This window comes from Choloepus didactylus, chromosome X (assembly GCF_015220235.1).
Source record: "Choloepus didactylus isolate mChoDid1 chromosome X, mChoDid1.pri, whole genome shotgun sequence".
Taxonomy (NCBI): domain Eukaryota; kingdom Metazoa; phylum Chordata; class Mammalia; order Pilosa; family Megalonychidae; genus Choloepus; species Choloepus didactylus.
In genome coordinates, this window is record NC_051334.1 from 59175862 (window position 1) to 59189922 (window position 14061).

A 14061-nucleotide genomic window follows, 5' to 3' on the forward strand; every position below is an offset into this window, starting at 1 on the left:
TCTTGTGTTGAACCAACCTTGCATACCTGGAATAAACCCCACTTGGTCGTGGTGTATAATTCATTTAATCTGCTGCTGTTTTTGATCTGTGAGTACTTTGTTGAGGATTTTTGCATCTATATTCATTAAAAAGATTGGTCTGTAATTTTTTTTGTAGTATGTTTGCCTTATTTTTGTATTAGGGTGATGTTGGCTTCATAGAATGAGTTGGGTAGCTTTCCCTCTTCTTCAATTTTTTTGAAGAGTTTGAGCAGAATTTGTATTAATTCTTTCTTGAGTGCTTCATAGAATTCACATGTGAAGCCATCTGGTCCTCAGCTTTTCTTTTTTTGGAGCTCTTTGATGACTGACTCAATCTCTTTGCTTGTAATTGGTTTGTTGAAGTATTCTATTTCTTCTCTGGTAAATTTTGGTTGTTTATGTTTCTCTAGGAATTTGTCCATTTCATCTAAGTTGTCCAGTTTATTAGCATATGGTTGCTCATAGTATCTTCTCATTATCTCCTTTATTTCTGCAGGGTAAGTAGTTATGTTTCCTTTCCTGTTCCTGATTGCATTTATTTGCATTCTCTCTCTCCCTCTCTCTCCCCTTCTCTCTCTCTCTCTCTCTCTCTCTCTCTCTCTCTCTCTCTCTCTCTCTCTCTCTCTCTCTCTCTCTCTCTCTCTCTCTCTCTCTCTCTCTCTCTCTCCCTCTGTTAGCTTAGCTAGAGGTCCATCAATTTTGTTGATTTTCTTGAAGAACCAGCTCTGGGTTTGTTGATTCTCTCTATTGTTTTCCTGTTCTCAATTTCATTTATTTCTGCTCTAATCTTTTTTATTTCTTTCCTTCTGTTTGCTTTGGGGTATATATGCTGCTCTTTCTCTAGTTCCTCCAGGTGGACAGTTAATTCCTCAATTTTTGCTCTCTCTTCTCTTTTAAAATAGGCATTTAGGGCAATAAATTTCCCTCTCAGCACTGACTTTGCTGCATCCCATAAGTTTTGATATGTTGTGTTTTCATTTTCATTTGCCTCAAGGTATTTATTAATTTCTCTTGTATTTTCTCCCATTACCCACTGGTTTTCTAAGAGTGTGTGGTTTAGTATCCATATATTTGTGAATTTTACAGTCTTCTGCCTGTTACTGCCAACTTCATGCCATTATGATCCAAGATGGTGTTTTTTATAATATCAATATTTTTAAATATATTGAGACTTGCTTTGTGACCGAGCATGTGTTCTATCCTAGAGAATGTTCCATGAGCACTTGAGGAAAACGTGTATCCTGCTGTTGTGGGGTGTAGTGTTCTATAAATGTCTTCCAAGTCTAGTTCATTTATCATACAATTCAACATCTCTCTTTCCTGGTTGATCCTCTGTCTAGATGTTCTATCCGTTGATGACAGTGGTGTATTGAAGTCTGCAACTATTATTGTGGAGTTATCTACTTTTCCTTTCAGTGTTCTCAGTGTTTGCCTCATGAATTTTGGGGCACTCTGGCTTGATGCATAAATATTTATGATTGTTATGTTTTCTTGATGAATTGCCCCTTTTATTAATATATGGTGTCCTTCTTTGCATCTTTTAATTGTTTTACTTTTAAAGTCTACTTTGTCTGATATTAATATAGCTACTCCTGTTTTCTTTCTGGTTGCTGTTTGCATGAAATATCTTTTTCCAACCTTTCACTTTCAGCCTATTTTTGTCCTTGGGTCTAAAGGTGAGTTTCTTGTAAACAGCATATAGACGAGTCCTGTTTTTTAATCCATTCTGCCACTCTGTGTCTTTCTATTGGTGAGCTTAATCCAATAACATTTAGTGTTATTACTGTAAGGGAAGTACTTTCTTCTATCTTTTTGTCTTTTGGGTTTTATATTTCATGTCTTATTTTTTCCTCTCTCTCTTTTCACCCTTCCTGATAATCTTCATTCTACTCTCTTCTCCAAACCTCATTCTCCTGTCTTTTCCTATCAGCCTGTAGCACTCTCTTTAGTATTTATTGTAATGCCATTCTCTTATTCACGAACTCTCTCAGTGTCTGTTTGCCTGGAAATATTTTAATCTCTCCCTCATTTTTGAAGGACAGTTTTGCCAGATATGGAATTCTTGGTTGGCAGTTCTTCTCTTTCAGTATCTTAAATATATCATACCTCTGTCTTCTGGCCTCCATGGTTTCTGCAGAGAAATCTGTGCATAGTCTTATTGAGCTTCCCTTGTATTTGATGGATTGCCTTTCTCTTGCTACTTTCAGAATTCTCTCTTTGTCTCTGACATTGGACAATCTGATCAGTAAGTGTTTTGGAGTAGGTCTAATGGGATCTGTTCTGTTTGGGGTGTGCTGTACTTGAATCTCTAATTTTCTGTCTTTCATAAGGGTTGGGAAATTTTCAGTGACTATTTCTTCTATTTTTCTTTCTGCCCCTTTTTCCCCTCTCCTCTCCCTCTTGGACACCCACAACACGTATATTTGTGCATTTGATGTTGTCACTCAGCTCCCTAAGACCCTGCACATATTTTTCCATTCTTTTCACCATCTGTTCTTTCATGTGTGTGAATTCAGATGTCTGGTTTTCCGATTCACTGATCCTTCCTCCTGCCTGTTCAAATCTACTGTTGTATCCTTCCATTGTCTTTTTCATCTCCATTATGCCATTCATTCCCATAAGTTCTGCCATTTGCTTTTTCAAGTTTATGAATTCTTCCTTATGGTCATCCAGTGTCCTCCTTATATCCTTCATCTCTTTTGCTGTGTCTTCCCAGTTCATTGACTTTATTTTTGAATTGATTTAGCTTTGTTTGAACATCTCCAATTGCTTCTTCCTTCAGTTCATTGAATTGATTTAGCAATAATTGCTTCAACTCCTGTGCCTTGGTTGAACTATTAGTTTGTTCCTTTGTCTTGTCCATATTTTTGTGTTTCCCAGTATGGCTTATTATCTTAAGCTGTCTAGGCATCTGACTTTCTTGATTAGTTTATTCTGGAGCTTGTTTCCACTCTTTTACCTAGGGTTTTCTTGTTGGTTGGCTTTGTTCTCTAACCCTTGGTGTTCAGTACAGCCTATTCTAAATTTTAACTTAGATTCTGTTTAGTTGATCTAAGTTTTTCACCTCTTGTTTTTCTGCTTCTTGCCCTGCCTCTATGTAACCTTCTTGTGTGAAGGTCTCCTTAGATATGGTCAAACCCAGTCAGGTTTTCCCAGTCCAGAGAGATCCAGGTCTCAGGAAGAGGGTATGGAGTTTCCTTCAGAATGAGACCCTCCTGTGAAGCCTTTAGAGTCTATGTTTCTCCTATGGTGTCCAGCAGGTGGTGCTTGCTAGCCCACAGTTACTCCACCAATTTAAGGAGGTGCAGGGCCTTTAGTTCTCCTGGTGACCCTGACCCTGTCAGGGTTGTGGCTGACTGAAGCTGGTTTCTGAATTCCAGTCCCTGGGGTCTGAGTTCCCAGAAGGATGGCTGCCACTGGAGCTTGGCCATGCCCCCCCTTTCTTGGGAAGTTATGGTGTTACTGAATTTTCTACACCACTAGACTTATTGCTTTATCTCTCAGAGCTATCTTAGCTCTGCTCTTGCCTGGGCCCAAATTGCAAGTCTTTGAGGCTTTCTGTAATGGGTTTCTCAGAATAACTGTTTTAGAAAGAGAGAATAAGATAAAAAAAAAAAAAAAGAAAAAAAGAAAGGCCCAGTATGAACTATTTACAATACTTACAGAACTAATGGGCTATTGAAATGCTAAGAGACAAGGAGTTGAGGGCTGTTAAGAAACAATCAAGAAAGCAGAGATACCGGCTCTTCAGACAAGGGTCCTCACCCTCTGGATTTGCATATGTGCCTGATTCTGTTTGAGCCCTGCACTTCTCTGTATTATGTTCACCCAAACTCCAAAAAGTTTCTGTTTTTATTTTTGTTTTTTTTTTGCTGTTTTTGCTAGCCCTGTCTCCTCTCTGTCAGGCTGACTGCTCCCAGATTCTGTAGTGTCTGTTCTCAGTCTATCTATGTTTGGAATTTTTGATCAGCAGTCTGAGTTTTTAATCAGAGCTACAACTGTAGTTCTCCCTCCTGGCTCTCAGCACCAATGGCCCCTCCTCCCACGTGACTGTGCCTGGCAGGGAGGTGCATGGTTCCCCTGGCCATGAGAACTTACAGATTTCACTCATCTCAGCTGTTCCATGTGTTCATGAGTGTTGTATGAAGTATGCCCAAAGTCAAGTTGCTCTGTGGTGTCTGGTCCTTGCAGTTACTGGCTTTCTGCCAACTGTGCTCAGGGAGTACTTAAATCCCACACCTCACCACTCCACCATCTTGCCCTGCCTCCTACATTTCTTTTTTTATGCAGTCCAAGAAGGTCAGCTTTTATATGTGCTATTTGTTCTTCAATGTTAGCCCATGTATCAGTGACTTGACTTCAATCTACTTCAGCTTAGGTAAGATTCCAATTAAGTGTGGTAACCTCAACTGTATTCTTGGTAATTGAATGTTACCCCAAGCCACAGTTTGCTCTTAGGTAAGTGTTTCTTTATTATTCTCCCAAAACATGTTATTTTGTCATTGACAGGGACAATTGAGGATTAATATGGAGGTTTCTTACACTCTGTATCTGGTGTACTTACATAACTTCCATTCTTTAGAGGAATGAATTTTAAGTAAGGAGATGAAACTGCCTTTCTGGTTACTGGACATTTACTCCCATTTTTGTTGCCACAGGGTTGATGCAGAATAACTTCTTTGCAAGTGGGACAATCTCATTTTTCACATCCTCTGGGATCCAGATAATATAGTTCATTCTCTGTTTTTTGGCTTCCATCATGTATTTCTGTAATAGTGAATATGTCCTATATTTAGTCCCTACAATTTTCTTTTCCTTGTTACATACTGGTGCACAGAACATTTTAGAATATGCCAATTGTCCCCAATCCCATCTAATTTCAGAGACAGTCCATTTTTGTCAATAAAGGCAGAATCTTCCTGGGGAATACTGTGATTTATATTGACATTTAACTTGTTCCTCTTGCATATTTTTGGGGTCAGAAAATTGTCTCCAAAATTGACATGTATAAGCATGAATATTCTCAGTTTTAGTAAAGCTAACACATACAGGTAATATGCTGCTTATATTCTTTTGAAAATGTTCCCAGAAGAAATAAGTAATACATGTGGTATTTAGGAAGTAAATTAACTCTGGGTGGTTACAGAATTAAGCAATAGTTGGAGTCTTGAATAACCTGTCTGAAGAATTTCCATTAGAACTATTCTTCTTTTTCCACTCTGAAGGCAAGGCATAATCCTTCAATAGGCCAGTTATATTGTTTTTAATCACTGGGAATAATTTTTTACTTAAAACTTGTTCTTTTTCAACTGTAATTCCAGCAGCCTGCCACCAACTATCATACATATTGGTGGAAGAAAAGATAGCCTGTTTATATGTAGCATTGCCTCTGGTCTTACTATATGCACCAGTATGTGTAAAATTTTGATCAGCAATAGTCCAATTTCTTGGTCTCACTATCTGTGGTTGAAGGTAATAATTCCGGGCATTACATCTGGTGGTATCAGAGATGATACTATGTTGTGATTGAGGTATGAGACAATGATCTTGGATAATTTCAGGAGAGGGCCAAGTCTGTCTGAGCCATAATCTAACAAGTAACAATGCACACATTATTGAAAACACCCTTCCTGTTGATATTGTTCTTAAGTGTATGGCTGACCTAGAGGTAGAGTAAAAGGCAAGACAATCTTTTTTCAATTGAGCAAATTCTTCAACAATTAACTGAGTCAAGAATTTTTGTCCCTGAGTAATATATATCTCATGATCTTGTGCTAAACTAGAGGTATATATCAAAAAGTTTTCTGAGATACCCAAAGTTCATATTTTGTGAATGATAGGCTTAGGGTAAGTGTGTTCCCACTTCCACACTTACACACTTACACTTAGGGTAAGTGTGTTCCCAAAACACACTTTGCTGAAGATCATGTGGCTTTAAATGAACATTCCTAGGTGCATAATGGATAGCTCATTGTTCTCAATGATATTGTGGGAGAGCAACAGGAGTAACAGTCATGGGTGTGACACTAAATTCCAAGAGAATATCAGACCAGGATAATGCATAGCATTTTTCCATTGAAATCTAAAGACTGCTGATAAAATGAAGCTTAGAATAAGCTCAGTAACTATTAGTCCATACAGGAACCAGCAAAGTATTTGTGTAGAAATTGCCGACAAGGTACACAAAAAAATATTTAAACCTCACCTGTGCAGTACATTTTGAGATTTCTTCACTTTCCCATCCTGTATACTCCAGGTCAATATTGGGATATTTCTGCATAAAGAATTCCATATCTTTTGCCTTATTCCAAATCATCCAATCTTGAAGGTTGAGAACTAGTATATATCTTTCCATAATGAGCAGTGGGCTTCAAATTATCAACACTAACCTGTCATTGGTCAAGAAGTTCCAAAATCTCAACAGTATGATCATCAAACACTGTAAGAATATTAGTAGGCTTTTTCCATCACGGCCATAGAAGAGTATACTTCTATATCCTCTCCTGGACAAATTGGCCAATGAAAGTTTTCCAACCAAGAGTGGATAAGGATGATGCAGTAGTTGTAAGCTCCTCCCTGAGTTCCTGCAGTGAAGATAATTGTTCTTCTCTAGACAGATTAGAATCATTTTTATTTGCAAAAGGCAAATTAGAATCAACACCAAACATTAACTTATGACACATTTGATGAGTTCATGAGGAAGGTACATTATTAATGGAAAGTTGAACAAAAGGGATAAGTGGATACTACTTTTGAAGCCATCCATAAAACAATTTAGTCAAGACTCATTTTATTCCATTTTAACTTTCCACCTTTCCACTATTTGGGGGGTGGTAAGGGGTACTAAATTCCAACTCTATACCTTTGTCTTTAGCCCATTGTTGCAAGATGGCAGAAGTGAATGCTGATCCTTGATCAGAATGCAGCACCTTAGAATTGCAGTACCTCATAATATGTTGAGAGCTTTCACAGTTGTGTTAGCATTTTGGGCCTTCATTGGGTATAACCAACAATATTCCATTCCAGCATCAACATCAATAATATGTTCATAACCATGAGTTGAAGGCAAAGACCAATATAATCCATGTAAAATTTTTCAAAAGGTCTGTCAGGGTAAATAATTGTTTTTGGAGAAGTAGATATTGGAGAGGAAGCATTACTTACTTGACATTCCTCACAATTGGCCATGACAGATCTGACTGTTTTAATCCTATTAGGCAACCAGTATTTTTTAGTTTAATTAAGCTGGCTTCCCATACTCCATGAATTGTCCCAAATGTATTGTGGGCCTTTTGGGTTAATTTTTAACATTCCATTACTGAAGGAATGATTCTTTCCCCTTCATCATGTACAATAATAATGTTACCATTTTCCAAAAGATACATAGCTCCTTGTCCAGTCTTGGTATTCATTTAACCATTCCTACCATATGACTGCTTTGTACAGCCAACTGGTTTGCTGAAAAGTTATCCTTAGTATGAATAGAAATAACTTGTTTCTGGTGCCCTGGTTCATGAGCCACTTGGATACTGGGATTTTACTTACAATTAGCAATAGCTTTCCTTTTACTTATATGTTGCAGGTTTTTTTCCTATTGGATATCCAAACATCAAATTCTTCATTAACGCTTTTGGATAAATACATGCTGCCTCTAAAAATCAAAATTGGCCCTTTGTCTATCATAGCTTCTTTTACAGCAAATTCTAGGGCATTTATGTCAGCAGATTGTGCAGTATGGCCCCCCAAGTGAAACCTCAATTGTTTAATAATGTAAAAATAGGGTTAAATTTGACTTTCACTATTCCTATACCAGCAGAATATTTCTAGTGAGGATTAGGTTTTTAATAGCTGACCCATCAGTATAATATACTCCTGTATACAAAGTTAAATCATATTTTGGGAATATCTATATCTTATCATCTAGCAGGGGCTGTGGTAAATTCTGGACATCTTTCTCTTGACTGATCTCATTGTGGCTGTAGCTGGTCTTGATGTTCTCATTGTCTATAGGGATTTGGAGAGCCTCCCCTGAGGGCTATCAAACCATGGATGATGATTCACGTTGGGTCTAAGATTATAGCATTTCAGTTGTCTTGGAGGATCTTCTCCACGATTTTCAGGTTGCTGGTATCTTTGGCCTTGCAATCCTTTTTGATCCTGTTGTCCTGTATTATCTCCAAAGTTCCCTCTATTTCTAGGTATAAGGGGTGCATGTGGAGGTTATGGAGGATGTTGGGACAGATGAGAGTATCTTAGGGATCCTCAATTTCAGTTTTCTGTTTGTTGTTTTCTTCCATTGCCTCCCTGTTGATTAGAACATTGTTGAGATCCTGATGGACATTGCATGGGTTGTCCAAGAATATTAAGTCCAAAGGTTTGATATACTTCAGTGACAATTTCAGGGAAAGCATTTGCTCTAGCATTGTCATCTGGAAGTACATCTAGCTGAGCTTGAATAGCAACTACTGTTGCTTGTCCTGTAAGCAATGGTCAAACTATGCCACTAACTAGGACATACTCATCATTAGAGAATATCATCCCCATAGTAAAAGCCACTATAACACCACTGGAATTGACAATATCCTTTAATACAGTGGGAAAATGATGTAGCACAAGGGTTCCATGAGCCCTTTGATAGATAGCAGCTATGGTGTTATTCCAGTTCTGTGCTTCTTGGTCTGTGACATACAATGTGGCCTATAAGGCCAATAAACCATTAACAACTCATCTTCACATAGGTCCATTGTTAATTGGCATTACACCTTTTGTAGCTTGTACATTTCATCCAAGCCACAACAATATATAGGACTCATGGGTCATTAGGTGTTGGTCCTACAACAGCTCGAAGGTGATTCATAGGCAAGGCTACTGCTCCAGGTTAAAGTTGTACAATAACCTGTGGTTGGACAGGAGGTTGTGGCTGGGGTGCCCCCATAGCTTGCCATTGTTGAAATATACTTATTATTTCCCTTAGAAGGGCTACTTCTTCTTGTATCTGCTAGTTATTTAGTAGTGCCAATTCAGCCATTGTCATGGGTAGGAAATGACAGCTTAGATCATCCCCTGACAGCCAATGACCAGTATATAATGGTCCATGTCTATATATTCCAAATAGAAATGGTACATCCCCTAGTCTGGCTGTTAAATGTGCATAAGAACACTCAGTAGGATATCTGTAGTTAAATCAACAAGTGCAGGTGTATAGGTGGCTATGGTAGCAGCTGTCCATTTCCATCTGTGCTGGTTTGGATATATTATGTCCTGCCAAAATCCATACTCTTTGATGCAGTCTTGTGGGGGCAGATGTATTAGTGTTGATTAGATTGGAATCCTTTGATTGTTTCCATGGAGATGTGACTCAATCAACTGTGAGTGAAATGTTTGATTGGATAATTTCCATAGAGGTGTTACCCCACCCATTCAGAGTGGGTGTTAATTGGATCACTGGAGTTGTATAAAGGAATTCACAGAAAGAAGAACCTTAGAGCAACTGAGAGTGACATTTTTTACAGCTTAATTTTTGTACCTTTATTTAGATATATTTTGACCATACAGAAAAGTTGTAAGAATATTACACAACTCTTACATACCTTTTACCTAGACTCATTTTTTTTACATTTTACCCCATTTGTTACATAATCTCTAAAGATGCCTTTTTCTGAGACATTAGAGTAAATTGAGGGCCTTGTGCCCATTTACTCTACCCATTGTTTATTTCCTAAATATAAGATGGTCTCTTACATCACAATATGATCAAAATTAAGAAATCTAATATTGATGCTATAATCTAATACACTGAACTTTCAGTTATGTATACTTTTATTTCTGTAATCCAGTGAACTTGATTCTTTTTTAATTTTTTTATTGAGATTGTTCAGATACCATGCAACTATCCAAAGATCCAAAGTGTACAATCAATTGCCCACGGCACCACCATACAGCTGTGCATCCATCAACACAATTATTTTTTTCAATTTTTAGAACATTTTCACTACTCCAGAAAAGAAACAAAGACAAAAAGAAGGAAACTCACATCCTCCCATACTCCTAACAATGCCCCCCCCTCCATTATTGATTCATAGTTTTGGTATAGTACATTTGTTACTGTTGATGAAAGAATGTTAAAATACTATTAACTGTAGTGCATAGTTTGCAATAGGTATATATTTTTTCCCTATATGCCTCTCTATTATTAACCTCTAGTTATAGTGACATACATTTGTTCTAGTTCATGAGACAGATTTCTAATATTTGTATAGTTAATCACGGGCATTGTCCACCACAAGATTCACTGTTTTATACATTCCCATCTTTTAACCACCAACTTTCTGGTGACATGCATGGCTCTGAGCTTACCTTTTCCACCACCTTCACACACCTTTCAGCACTGTTCTCACAACATGCTACTGTCACCCCTGTCCATTTCCAAACGTTTCAGTTCACCCAGTTGAACATTCTGCTCATAATAAGTAACCACTCCCCATTCTTTAGCCTCATTCTATATCCTGGTAACTTATATTTCATGTCTATGAGTTTACATATTATAATTAGTTCATATCAGTGAGACCCTGCAATATTTGCCTTTATGTGTCTGTCTTATTTCATTCAATATAGTGCCCTCAAGGTTTCTTCATTAACCCATTTCTTTTTATTTTATAATAAATTTTATTTTGAAATAAGTTCAATCCTACAGGAACAGTTGCAAAAACAGTACAAACCCCATACATAGAACTCCATCATACCCCAACCCCCCTCCCCCGATATACTGATCCATCACCTTTAAGATCCTGTCACACCACTGTCTCTTTCTTTCCCTCCCTCTCTCCCTCCCTCCTTCCCTAACACCCATCATCTATTGCTCTGTCCTCTGAACATATGAGAGCAAGCTGCACATATCTTTGAACAAACAATATAATTCACATATACCTTTCCCATGGACAAGAACATTATTTTATGCAATCTCATTAAACGCAGCTAAGAAGTTCAAGAAATTCAACATTGTTATAAAGCTTACATTCTATATTTTCTTTTTTTTTTTTTCTTGTGTCCCATCTGTATCCCTTTGAGCCTCCTCTCCTCTGACCTCAGATCCCATCCAGGATCATCCTTGGCATTTAATTGTCATCTATTTAGACTGTCTTATTTTTTTTTCCTCGATTGTGGAAAGATATATATAGCCTAAATCTTCCTATTCCACCCCTCCCTAGCATTCCATTAGTGGGATTAATCACATTTAAAATGTTGCAATGCTATCACCTTCCGACCATCGATTTCTAGAAGTTTCCCTTCACCCCAAACAAAAATGCTACTCTCATTTCTTAACTCCCCATTGCCCCTTCCCCCACTTCTTGGAACCCTTATTCTACTTTTCATCTCTTTGGTCATATTCTCTGATACTTTCTTTGTGGTTACCATGGGGCTTAAATTTAGCCTCTTAAATCTATAACAATCTTGTTTTTCTTTGATACCAATTTAACTTCAATAGGGCACATAAACTGTGTTCCTATACTCCTCCATTCCCCCACCTTTATGTAGTTCTTGTCAAAAATTACATATTTTACACTGAGTCCAAAACCACCGATTTATCATTACAGTTTACGTATTTTAGATCCTGTAGGAAGTAAATAGTGGAGTTATAAATCAACAATACAGTAGTATTGGTCTTTATATTTACCATCTGATCTTTACTGGAAATCTTTATTTCTTCATGTGGTTTCTGTCAATTGTTTAGTGTCCCTTCCTTTCAGCCTGCTTAGGACTGATCTACTGGTGATGAAGTCCCTCAGCTTTTGATTATCTGGGAATGTTTTCATCTCTCCCTCATTTTTATCCTTCAGGTGTTTGTGAATTCTCCAAGTCTCTGAAGGTTATTGACTTCTATTTGTATTCCATTGTGGTCAGAGAATGTGCTTTGAACAAATTCATTTTTTTATTTTTTATTTTATTGAGGCTTGTTTTTATGTCCCTGCATACAGTCCATTCTGGAGAAAGATCCGTGATCACTAGTGAAGAACGTGTGTCCCAGTGACCTGGGATGCAATATTCTATATATGTCTGTTAAAAGTCTCTATATCTCTCTCTCATTTCTTTGTTTCTCCGTCGGTAGGGCTCACTTTAGTATCTGAAGTAGGGCAGGTCTTTTATCAGCAAACTCTCTCAGCATTTCTTTGTCTGTGAAAAATTTTGGCTCTCCCTCAAATTTGAAGGAGAGTTTTGTTGGATAAAGTATTCTTGGTTGGAAATTTTTCTCTCTCAGAATTTTAAATATGTCATGCCACTGCCTTCTCACTTCCATGGTGGCCACTGAGTAGTCATTACTTAGTCTTATGTTGTTTCCTTTGTATGTGGTGGATTGCTTTTCTCTTGCTGCTTTCAAAACTTGCTCCTTCTCTTCAATATTTGACAGTCTGATCAGAATATGTCTTGGAGTGCGTTTGTTTGAATTTATTCTATTTGGGGTTCGCTGGGCATTTATGCTTTGTGTATTTATATTGTGTAGAAGGTTTGGGAAGTTTTCCCCAACAATTTCTTTGAATACTCTTTCTAGAACTTTACCCTTCTCTTCCCCTTCTGGGACACCAATGAGTCTTAAATTTGGATGTTTTATTTTATCTATCATATCCCTGAGATCCATTTCAATTTTTTCAATTTTTTCCCCATTCTTTCTTTTGTTCTTTCATTTTCTGTTCTGTGCTCCTCCAGGAGGCTGAGTTGTTGTTCAACTTCCTCTAATCTTGTATTATGAGTATCCAGAGTCTTTTTTAATTTGGCCTACAGTTTCTTTAATTTCCATAAGATCTTCTATTTTTTTATTTACTCTTGCAATATCTTCTTTATGCTCTTCTAGAGTCTTCTTTATGTCTTTTATATTCTGTGCCACGCTCTTCTTCAAGTCTTTTATATCCCGTGCCATGCTCTTATTGCCTGTCTGTAATTCTTTGATTAATTCTGCCAGGAACTGTGTGTCTTCGGATATTTTGATTTGAGTGTTTGGGTTCGGGTTCTCCATGTCGTCTGGTTTTATCATATGCTTTAAGATTTTCTTTTGTTTTTGGCCTCTTGGCATTTGCTTTACTTGATCTTTAATTTGTTAGAATTGCAGCTTGGTGACATACACTTTCTCTAACTAACCAGCAGATGGCTTCCGTGAGTCACTTATTCCCCTCAAGTCAGTTCTCCCCAACTTTGTGGTGTGTGGGGGTCTGATTCTTTTGGGGTCCAATTGGTGCACTTAATTTGGGTGTGTTGTTGGTGCTGTGTGCCCTCAATGAGGGGCATGTGCCTGAGCAGTTAGGGAGGAAGGGCAGGTTTAATAATCAAACCTCCCAGGTGTTCCCGGAGATTTAAGGCTGTTCTCTGCCACCGACACAAAAGTCCTTGGTATTGGCATAGGTTCCCTGGGATTTCTGAGCAGTTCCCCCTCCCTGCTGTGCTTTTCCAGGACCTCTGCTGAGGGGGGGAGGGCCGTGCCACGTCACAAGTGAGCGCCGGCCTCCAGGGAAGCCCTGGGCTGCCGGGCTGTGTAGAGGCGTTCCCAGCCCGCTTCAAAGATGGTTGAATGGGATGCATTAACTTCCCCCTTTCCACACAGCTCCACTCTCCCAGCTCCAGGACAATCAGCTGTGGGTGTATTCAAGGCCACTGTCCACGGCCGATATTGTGTCGTGTGAGCAGTGCTGCAGGAAAGACTCCCTGTCAGGCTGGGTTTCTTGGCTCTGCTCTGTGCTGTGTGTTCAGCCCCGGGCAGGAGTAGCCCCACCCGCTGGGGAGATGGCTGCAAGTTGTGCATCTCCCCTTTGCTCCCCTGGACCCGAGACAATCAGCAGTGGGTTTGGGAAGGGGTATCCTCCACCCCAGACACAGAGGCATTAGTCCAGATTGCTCCCGTCTTATCTGCAGCTGTTCCCGGGCTTCTTTTTTTTTTTTAAAACACCAACCCACCGTTTCCCCACACTGCAGCATGTCCAAGGGACTCAGCCGACTCACTCATTTCAGAATGCAGAATCCTGGTGTCACCAAACGCACATTCCCTGTGGCTTT